The following is a 10,689-nucleotide window of genomic DNA, read 5'->3' on the forward strand; positions in this document are numbered from 1 at the left end:
TTTATCAGGGGTGACCACCAGCATCTGGGGGAACGTTTGTTCACCAGAGTGCCCCAAGGTCTGGAACAGCCTGCCACTGGAGGTGGTTCAAGCGCCTACATTGAACACCTTCAAGACAAAACTGGATGCTTATCTTGCTGGGATCCTATGACCCCAGCTGACTTCCTGCCCTTTGGGCAGGGGGCTGGACTTGATGATCTTCCGAGGTCCCTTCCAGCCCTGATGTCTATGAAAAAAGTCTATGACTTCACTGTTTCAACGTTTCGCCCTTAGGCTATAATGGGGAAACACAAAACAGGCTAGAACTGTGTAATTCCTTGCCCAATTGCAATGAAATTTGCAGAGATCATAGCGCCATCTGAGATCACGAATCTTGCCAAGTTACAAGGAGATAGGTGCAGAGGTTTCTAGGAAACTGCACCTCAGGCTGCTGACAAGCCAGAGCCGAGGAGCAGGAGCAGGAGCAGGAGCAGCATCCTGTGATCTGGCAGGCAAATGGGGGGGGGGGGGCCCGCACCCCCGGGAGGAGTCCAGCAGAGCCCCTGAAGACCTCCCAGGGGTGTAGGAAGGGCCTGATCTGCCTGCCAGATCACAGGATGCTGCTTCTGCCTCCTGCGTTGAAGAACTGAGCCTAGCTGGGGGAAGCGTCTCCTCCAGCTGGGCTGAGTTCCCACCCCATCACAGTGCTGGGGAACTCAGCCCGGCCAGAGGAAACCCATCCTCCAACCCAGTTGAGTTCCTAGCCCATCACAGTGCTGGGGAACTCAGCTGGGCTGGAGGAGGCACTTCCCCCAGCCCGGCTGAGTTCCCCAGCATTACAATTGGCTGGGAACTGAGCCCAGCAGCAGGAGGTGCTTCTCACCAGCGGGCTCAGTTCCCAGCAGCTTGCAGCCTTGTGGAACTCAGTCTGGTGGTGGGAGGCAGGGCACAGCGCTTCCGCCACCGGGCTGAGCTCCATGGGGCTGGTGAAGCCGATAGGAGCACAGCCCAGTGGCAGGAGGGGGGCAGAACTGGCACTGCACTCCCATTGGCTCTGCCAGCCTCACAGAGCACAGGCCAGTGGTGGGAGGTAGGGAGAGCAAGGGTTGTGCTCCCCACTGTTTGAAATTTGAAACATTTCGAAACCTTCGAAACATTTTGACTGCCCTCGTGTCATTTTGAGGCTGTTTCGAAACCCTTTGTTTCATTTCGATTTCACTGTTTTGAACTCAAAACAAGTCGAAACAGTGTCAAAATGAAACAGCTGTCGAAGCTTCACGTGGCCCTAGTTTTCAGGCCTTTCATTCAGTTGGATGCAATAGAGTTACATTAGCTGAAAACTGGTGTAATGGCTGGACAAAACCCGCCAAAAAGAAGAATCAAGTCCATTCTCAAGCCGTTCTACAGGTGCAAATTGTTTTCCATTTGCTGAAATTTCAAAACCATCATAGCTAAAACATCATTCTTTCGCTACCAAACCACAGAATCATGACCAGGGTAACTTTCATCTAGGCAAGAGGAAAACCAGAGCAACAAAGATGTTGCAGGGCAGGCTTCAGCGTGGAAGAGCAATGCACTATATACCCACCTTCCATGGACCCCTAGCCCTGTTACCTCCAGACAGATGAGAAGCAAGAGAGGGGAGTAGGTGCCTTTAAGACTCTGACTTTTATAGCCCAAAGAGGCAAGACTTCAGATGAGCCAGCAGCCACAGGAGCCAAGTCAGGGGCTGGAAAGCTTCAGGGTAATACTTGGGAGAACAAGCTGGCTAACTGAGTAGAAAACCCCGTGCCTGTGTGGCAGGGCAGTAGGGGTGCTCTTGTACCAAGTCACCCACCTCACTACACCCAACCAAAACCAAGCTTTGGATGCTTCTCCAGGGCTGCCAACTTCTGGCTAACCCCCTTCCTGGAGCACACCCACAAGCCTCGGGTAACCGCTGCCACCACTCAGGGCTAGTCTTTGTCCAGGCTCTGAACCTCCCGGGGAACACAGGCCTTGCAGACTCCAAGGGTGCTTAACCCACCATGAGATTCTGGGGTCCTTCATTTAGCCTGAAGCATTAACAGTATCTTCCCTTAGACAGCTGAGGGGGTGGGGGCTACAAAACATACCTAATCCCTCCAAGCAGATCCAGCAAGATTTGGTATAATGGACAGCGTTATTGCTTGGAGGGGGTAGGCATGGAGAGGAGGTACAAGTCAGAGAAGTATCAAAAGAAAATCCCAGAGCAAACAGAAATGGCTTGATATCCTTTTGCTCTAGGTAACTTCATCCTACATTACTAGCTAAAATTCGGATAAGTTACTCACAAGTATCATCCAGAGGCTGACTGAGCTTTCTGGGAGGGGACCCATGGTATCGGTGAGCTAGGCAGAGCCAGAACTCATTAAGTCTATAGACAGACACTGGGGACTGCTTCCCTAATTAGCAGATAGATAACTTGAAGGCATAGCAAAGAAAGAGAAAAAAGGCTGGTATCCTGGGATACCGGACTGGGAAGGATAACATGGGCCCCAGGCAATGCTATGGCTTCCTGGGAGCAGGTCCTATGACAGACCTGTTTCTTCTCCCTTTCAAATCTTTACAAAGCTCCTACAGATCCAAATGGGTCTAGGTTTGGTCCCTCAGACATTCTCTGCGGTCAGCCTAGCTCCAGGAGCAGACACAGAAGAAAAGGTTCACAGCCCAGAACAATACTCATGCAGGAATGGCAATAATGCACCAGTCTCTGTGCCTGGTACTGAGGGGCCCTGACAGCTTAGGTGTCCACACTGCTTCAGATCCTCAAACACCACAACCACATTATTTCTCTGCTTCTGTTACATAAGCTTGAGGGCAAAATGCCTACCCCACTGTATTTATAGGTCTTGGTTTTGATCAATGAACATGGGCAACCTCACCTCAGACAGTAAAGAAAGACAGATGTGGATGCCAGGGTAGCCTTTCTGCCACGCTTTCTCACTCTGCACTACAAAAAGTCACCGCATGTTAAAAAGACATTGTTATAGATGAGGAAAGAATGAGAGACCATGAGATGCCTGTGTGTCGCTGCACCTCCGATGGAGCAGGAGTGCACCAGGTCTGCCAAGCCCAGTGTTGTACAGAGCCTGGTCAATGCAGTCACTGTGGGGAGTGTTCAAAACTGTTCTGAGCAAGATGATGTTGCAATTTAGGTTTGAGAACCAGTGAGGGCAACCCACAGGCCCAGTCCTCTCCTGCTGCTTTTCCTCAAAGAAATGTGTCTTGCTAAAATATCCCAGCCCCCGTAATAACGTTCTTAGCAGTTATGGTCTGGTTTGCTACAGACCAGGGCCGGCTTCTCTCATAAGAGAACCTAGAGACGGTAAATTATGTTGTAGTAAATCCATGGCCAGCTAGGAAATGCCAGCTGGCTTTATACAATACCAAGCTTCTTCATATACCCATGGACTTGTAGTAAGAGGTGATAGATGCCATATGTTAGCATTGAGCACTTCTCCTTCCATCCAACAGAGGACAGGAATACACATGCTCTGTTTCCCCAAGTTGGTCCATGTTGCATTTCAGTTCTTGACAAATACATGTTTCTCCCATAACCCAGCCACCTACCATGTTGCATTTTAAATAAGCTCTTATCCTTTGCCCATCTCTCCCCAGACCAGCTTCTGGTGATAGCAACAGGTTGGCTTTGCAGGAGCTTTCTAGGAGCATTTTCTTACTTAAAAAATCTCCAACTCACATTTTCCTTACCCCATTTCTCTATTGATATATAATGAAAAGTCAACAAGCTCCTAAAAGTAAACTTCCAGAAAGCTTAAGCCATATCCGCAACTCAAATAAGTATAGAGGGTTATTATATTCAAGTGCTGCAGAGAAAAAGGGCTGGATTCATGCACATTCTGATTTTCAGGGTTATTTTTCCCAATGCTGAACCATTCGGGCTGAGTCTGACACCTTTTCTGGAGATAGCACAATCCCCATCTGATGAGACTGGATATTGTGGATGAAATCCTTCACCTGGAAGCATCCACAGCCAACTCAGAACAATGCATGGATTCTGGAGGTCCCACCAGAGTGAAGGTGTTCGGCTTTAGACGCCCAGTTCCCACAACAGCTCCCCATGATACTGGAGCCAAATGCCTGGAAACTCACACTCCTTGGACCTGGGAATTGAGCTAATGGAGAGAAAGGGCCAATGCCTACTCTCAGCTGGCCATTGCCTGCTCATTGCTAGCCACCAGAGCACTAGCCCCTTCCTGCGTTCTGCATCAGAGCTGAAGAAACACACTGCTACACACAGCAGCTGCTTTGCATATGTCCCCCCCACTTCCCCCCAAGCCATTTCCCTCCTACTCAGCCCATAGGTAAATGGTTCCTTTCTATGCCGTGCATGCTTGTGCCTGCCAGCCTGCAAGAACCAAGATGATCTCGCAAGCACATCTCTGGCTCCTTGTCCGTGGGATTCAGGATAAGACTCAAAAGGAGGAGAGGTTTCATTCAAACAATGACTTGGTGCTAGGATTGAAAATATGATTACATTGACACCCAGACACCGCAACACTGTAATAGGCACGTGAAAAGCAAGTAGTGGACAGATAATATTGGAGACGTTAATAGCTCTTATTTTTCCTATTATCTTATTTCTCATGCAGGCTCTAGAGGGGATCTTGTATTGATTCAGACTCCAGAATCCCTGCTGGTGCCTCCTGGATACACTCACCATCAAATGCAAAGGTGATTCATACAGCAGTAGTAGTACTGCCTGGTACCAACAGAAACCAGGACAATCTCCTAAACTCCTTCTCTACAGTACAAATACCAGTCCCTCCAGGATCCCAAACTGGTTTGGTGGCACTAGGTCGGAGAGTGACTATACCCTCACAATTACTGGGTTGAAGCAAATGATGCTGGAGATTATTAATGTCAATACGATAATACAGTTCCTCTCACACAGCAATGTAAACCAGTACAAAAACCTCCCTGTGGGGTTTAGTTTAATTTAAGAGTTGCTTCCTGTCGGGAGGCACAGCCTCAGTGCAACCATCTGCTGCATCCAGGCCAAGCACCTGGGATGCTCTAGCTCCACAGCCCACACTCCAGGTCCAGCCAACACCCAATACATCTGAGGAAGGTGAAGAAGAAGAAACACGCACACACACACACACACACACACACACACACACACATATAGCAACAGGAGGCAAAAGTTCCTTCCCAGCCCATGTGGCAACTAGCAAAACCCAAAAGCATGGGAAATATCCACGGCAGAAATGGGTCACCAATGGCCACTGTGCCCTTGGCAATGCTCTAACCCCCTCTCACTCATCTCACACATTGCATCTCACACGCTGCAAATAAAAGCAGCTCCTGCATCGCCCAGTCCCTCTGTCCCTGTCCAGTATCTCCTGGCCTCATGTGTCCTGAATTATTACACTGTTATCAGCCATTCCCCCATCAGTCCCCAAGGTGTGTCGTCTCCTGAAGAAGACACAAAATTCCCCAGGGTCTGAACAGTGAATTGACACACTGGGCCAGATTTTAAACTGATGGTGTATGGTCCATTTCTGGTCCCATCAGCTGACTCTATACAACAAGATGTTTCTTCAAGTATCTAGTAAACTCGGTGGGTAATGGTACACATTGTACGTGGACCATACTAAAAGCACTTAAAACGTGAGCATCTATTTGTTAATACTCATTAACTCAAGCTAAGTGCCATCTGAGTGTCTCAAAGTTACTCCACTTTGGATGAGGATTAACTCTGGTCACTGCTACCTAGCTTGTGTTAGGTAACTTCAGTCTACTCCACAGAAATAAAACAATCAATTTGTTGTCCTCCAGCATCCCAGGATGCACCGCTCCCAGCCCCTTTGCTTCCCATCAGAGCAGGGATAGAGCCCAGGTGTCCTGGCTCCTAGTCACACCCCTGCTTGCCAGCCCGCTAGTGCCAAGTCAGAGCTGTGCCAGAAACAATATCAACCATTAATGTGCAGCTGTTCACGGCATGCTCTAACTTTAATACTACCAAACATTCAGGTTTAGCCCAGTCCAAATGTCATGTGTAACTTCAACCTGAGTCAGACATGATACGTGGTATTTGGTACTTCTAATCCCATCCAACAGACAGCAGTAATACTTTACACATGCTCTTGTCCCTCAATTTGGCAAGTTGCTTCTACACTGCATTGTACATACAATGTAATTACTGCAAAGGGTTTCAGCCTGTTGAAAGTCTCCGAGCTGGGGGCATAGGGGAGAGCAACAAGGATGAAGTTGCAGTGGGTGTCTGCTACAGACTGCCAAACCAGGAGGATGAGGTGGATAAGACTTGCATCAAATAGCTAGCAGAAGCTTCCAGATCACAGAACCTGGTTCTCATGGGAGATATCAATCATTTCAGTCTCTGGGAGAGCAATACAGCAGTGCACAGACTAGCCAGGAAGTTTTTCAAGCATGTTGGAGACTGATCTCAGCAGTGGCAGATGACAGAACAAAGAACAATGGTCTCGAGTTGCAGCAAGGGAAGTTTAGGGCAGATATTAGAAAAAAACTTTCTCAACAGGGGGGTACCAAAGCACTGGAACAGATTACCCAGAGGGGTTGTGGAATCTGCATCCTTGAAGGTTTTTAAGACCCGGCTAGATCAGATCTTGGTTGGGATGATCTAGTTGAGGATGGTCCTGCTTTGAACAGGGGCTTGGACTAGATGTGACCTCCTGAGGTCCCTGCCAACCCTAGTTCTCTACAATTCAATGAAATATAGCTCCAGTTTCCACTAATTTTTACTTCCAGACTTAACCTCTATTTTCTATAATTTGTCCACCAATTATAATAAATAAAAACCTCCTCCGCATTTCATCAGTCTCTGCCTTTCCTGTGATCAAGACAAGGGAGGCCGATTCCCAGTCCATTGACACTGTGTAATTTTCTGATGACGGTGTTCAGCTGTGAATCAAATTCTCCTAACTCTCAGCAGCTAAGAAAGCATCATGGTCCCAATACTTCCTTTCACATGCAAGCTGTTATTCTGTCTCATCACATAAATTGCAATGTGTTACAATGTTTAGTCTGGAGAATGCCATTACATTCCCAGGCCTTCTTAATCCCAAATGATGACTCAGTCCTGGATTGGGAGAATTTATGATTTGGGAGTACTAACTATCCATTCCTTGTGCAAAAGCACAATTGTCATCTGATGAGCTGGGCTTTCTGGTGAAAGCCTGCCCCTCTCGGCACCAAAGGCAATCCCAAAACAAATCATGGGCTCTGCCGCATGATAATGGACAGGTCTGGCTGCAGGAGCAAAGCTGTCAGGACAAACCCCCATAACATTGCAGTTAGACACCTGGAAGCTCAAACTCCTTGGCCCTGGGCACTGAGCTGACACACAGGAAGGGCCATTGCCTGCTCGCAGCTCAGCGTCTCATTCTCACTGCCAGCCACAGGAGCACAAGGCTCAGACAAGGGTTAGGCATGGTGCCTTTGCATCAAGCACCACAGCTGGGGAAACGCACAGTTACACACTTTGCATGTTTCCACCCACGGGCCGTTTCCCTCCTATTCAGGGCACAGATAAATGCCTCATTTCCATACTGCACACACTTGTGCCTGTCAGTCTGCAAGGACCAGGATGATCTCACACGCACATCTTCTCTGGCTCCTTGTGCTCGGGGTTCAGGGTAAGAACTAACACAAGGGAGAAATGGGTTTCAACCTACATCTTGGGGCCAGGGTACAAAATGTGATGATCTCAACACTCAGACAATGCAAAAGGAAAACAGAAAGCCAGAGGCAGATGGATGAAATAGGAGACAGCAACGGATTCTCACATTTTTCCTTTTATCTTGTTTCTCATGCAGGCTCCAATGGGGACGTTGTGCTGATTCAGACTCCAGAGTCCCTGACGGTGGCTCCTCAAGACACAGTCACCATCACCTGCAATGCCGGTTCATACACTAGTAGTAGCATAGCCTGGTACCAACAGAAATCAGGGAAATCTCCTAAGCTTCTCATCTACAGCACGAGCTCCCGTGCCTCTGGGATTTCAGACTGTTTCAGCGGTGCTAGGTCGGGCAATGACTACACTCTCAACATCAGCCGGGTTGAAGCAGGTGATGCTGGAGATTATTACTGTCAGTACCATGGTGCTGCCCCTCACACAGTGATACAGACTAGTAAAAAAACCTCCCTGCAGGCTCCATTGGTGCATTTAAGCAGTTGCTTCCTGGGGAGAGTCACAGCCCCAGTGCAACTCACTGCTGCCCATGGACAGAGCAGCTGGGCGTCTCTCAGGCTCCAGCTCCACACCCCACCCTCCAGGTCTCCCTTGAGGTTTGGAGGACCCCGCAGAGCAGGGGAATTTTGAGAGATGCAATGAAAGACCCTCAGCCCAGGGGCTTCTGCTGTGGCAGCCAAGGTGCCTCTGCTTTTCTGTCCCTGTGTCTTCACGAGATGAGGCAAGACACTTTTTCACATGAAAAATATGCTTTGGTCTAATAAAGAGCTCAGGCTACAGTATATTATTTAGTTGGACCAGTCCAGTGCATGTACATCGATGCAGAGTTCATCATCCCATTAGCGGGATTGAAGCCGATTCTGGTGGATGGTGATTCTGTGAGCAACAGGGGAGCTCCCCTCTTACTCGGGGCTCAAACCAGGACAAGAATTTCCTTGTGTCCTGCTCAGTGTATCAGCTGTTTCCAGCACTGTCACAGCACAGCCTGTGCTGCTCCCTGGAGCAGATGGGGACCTGTCTGAACAGGGCCTTTCCCATCTGACCAGTTCTGCTTGGACTTCCCAAGAACCAGAAAGGAGGAGGAGAGGGCCCTAGGGATTCAGGACCAGTGCATGGTTTCAGATCTGGCCTCAGGTCTTGGATGGTCCACAGACGGGCCCTGTGCCCTAGGCAAGGCATAAGCATCTCCTACTCATCTAATTAAAGAGTATAAGCGCTCAGGCATTACAATTCAATAAGCACCAACTTACATAGTGTTTTTATTCCCGCAAGATGCTACCAAGACCTTATGAAATAGCCATTGTCACATCTTATTCTTGGACCTGTAGACTTCTGTCTGCAGTACTTTCATGTTAGTGAAAATGATATGAGATCTAGAGGGACCTACGCTAATATCGGAATTGATTAAGAATTTCCCATTTTAATCAAAATCAGTAGAATGATAGAAAAAAAAATCAGCAAAGCATATACATTTCACTTCTCATTGCTCTTAACATGGGATACTTGATTGACACAAATGTTAGCGCATTGAACTTATTGCCCACAGATTCGACACATAACGAATAAACAACACCTACCATGACATTTTTTGTCAGCTTGCTTTAATACTAGGATGCCTCTCCTCACTAAATCACCTCTCTGCTGCCCTGCACTTTCTAATCATTTGCCCATCGGTTATGCTACATATAAACCTATCACACAATCCATCCGTCTCTACCTTTCCTGTCTTCAAGACAGAAAGCCTGATTCCAAGCCCATTGAAATCGGTGTGTAATGTCCCAACAGCCGTGTTTGCCTTGCGATCAGGCTGACATTCTCCTAATGGTCACCAGTTGAGATACCATCTGATGGCTAGAAAATGGTATGTAGAGGTTGCTTTTAGGAATTGGCTCATAGGTAAAGTAGATATTGGATTAGAACAATGGCCCAGGGCAACAGCAAGGGTTAACTGATTTATAAAAGCCAGTTTTGTTGCACAGTTTCACCGACTTCAGGGAAAACAGGGTGTCTGCGGCCAATGGATATACGCATTCTGGGAAACTGAAAACATCCAAACTTTATTTTCATAATACAATAGGCCTGGCTCCAGGGTTACAGTGCCCACTTGCAAAAGCCCTCGGGCCTTCCAGTTTTGGGGGAGCAGACCAAATTAGGAGGACACTGGTAAAGCCCAAATTAGGATGTATGTATGTGATAGGTGTATGAAAACAGGATTATGGCTGACAAAACAGAACATGGACAGCATGAAAACTACAAGATGGCCAATTAATGATGCCCAAAGATGAAGAGTCATTGGAGGAGAAAGAACACAAAAGGATGAGTTTTCGAAGCAGCAAGTGGGCAGTTGGCATCAGCCCCCGACCTACAAGGTTGCTGATGTTGGACATTCAAGCAAAGAACCTCAAGGTGGCATTTACATACTGACTGGACAGACGGACCACACACCTTGGCTATATTCTGGGCACTGGGTGATTTGGGTAATGTATGTTGTAATCATCTTGCTTGCTTTGCCTGATTTGCTCTTATTTCCTATCACAGGGGTTTCACATGGTTGAATTCAACATGTTCTGATGGTATCCAACGTTAGAGGACTGTAACTGGTGAGTCATTGCAAAGCTAAAATATAAAGGCCAAACCAGGCATTACATCCATGCCTTCTACCACCCCCATTATTAACAGGTCTTCTGCTTACACATCCGTGCAGTGCTCCTGCCTGCTACCACTCCAACTGTGTTTAGCTCCTCTCAGATCATCATGAAGTGTTGGGGGCTACCCTGAAGAAAGACCTACCTGATAGGAGAAGTCAAAGGAACAGATGAGGACACTCATGGAGATTAAAGAGACCCTCCAGGAGATCAACACATGTGGTATTATTGGAGAAGCCCCTTCACGGACCCTCCAAGAAGTCTCAAGCAGTCTTAATGAGGGGCTGTGGGCAGTTCCCACATGCAGGTCAGGGACTGAGAGAGTGCAGGATGTGCAGAGGTGAGTGT

The sequence above is a fragment of the Alligator sinensis genome, unplaced genomic scaffold, assembly GCF_000455745.1.
Source record: "Alligator sinensis unplaced genomic scaffold, ASM45574v1 scaffold1484_1, whole genome shotgun sequence".
NCBI classification, from domain to species: domain Eukaryota; kingdom Metazoa; phylum Chordata; order Crocodylia; family Alligatoridae; genus Alligator; species Alligator sinensis.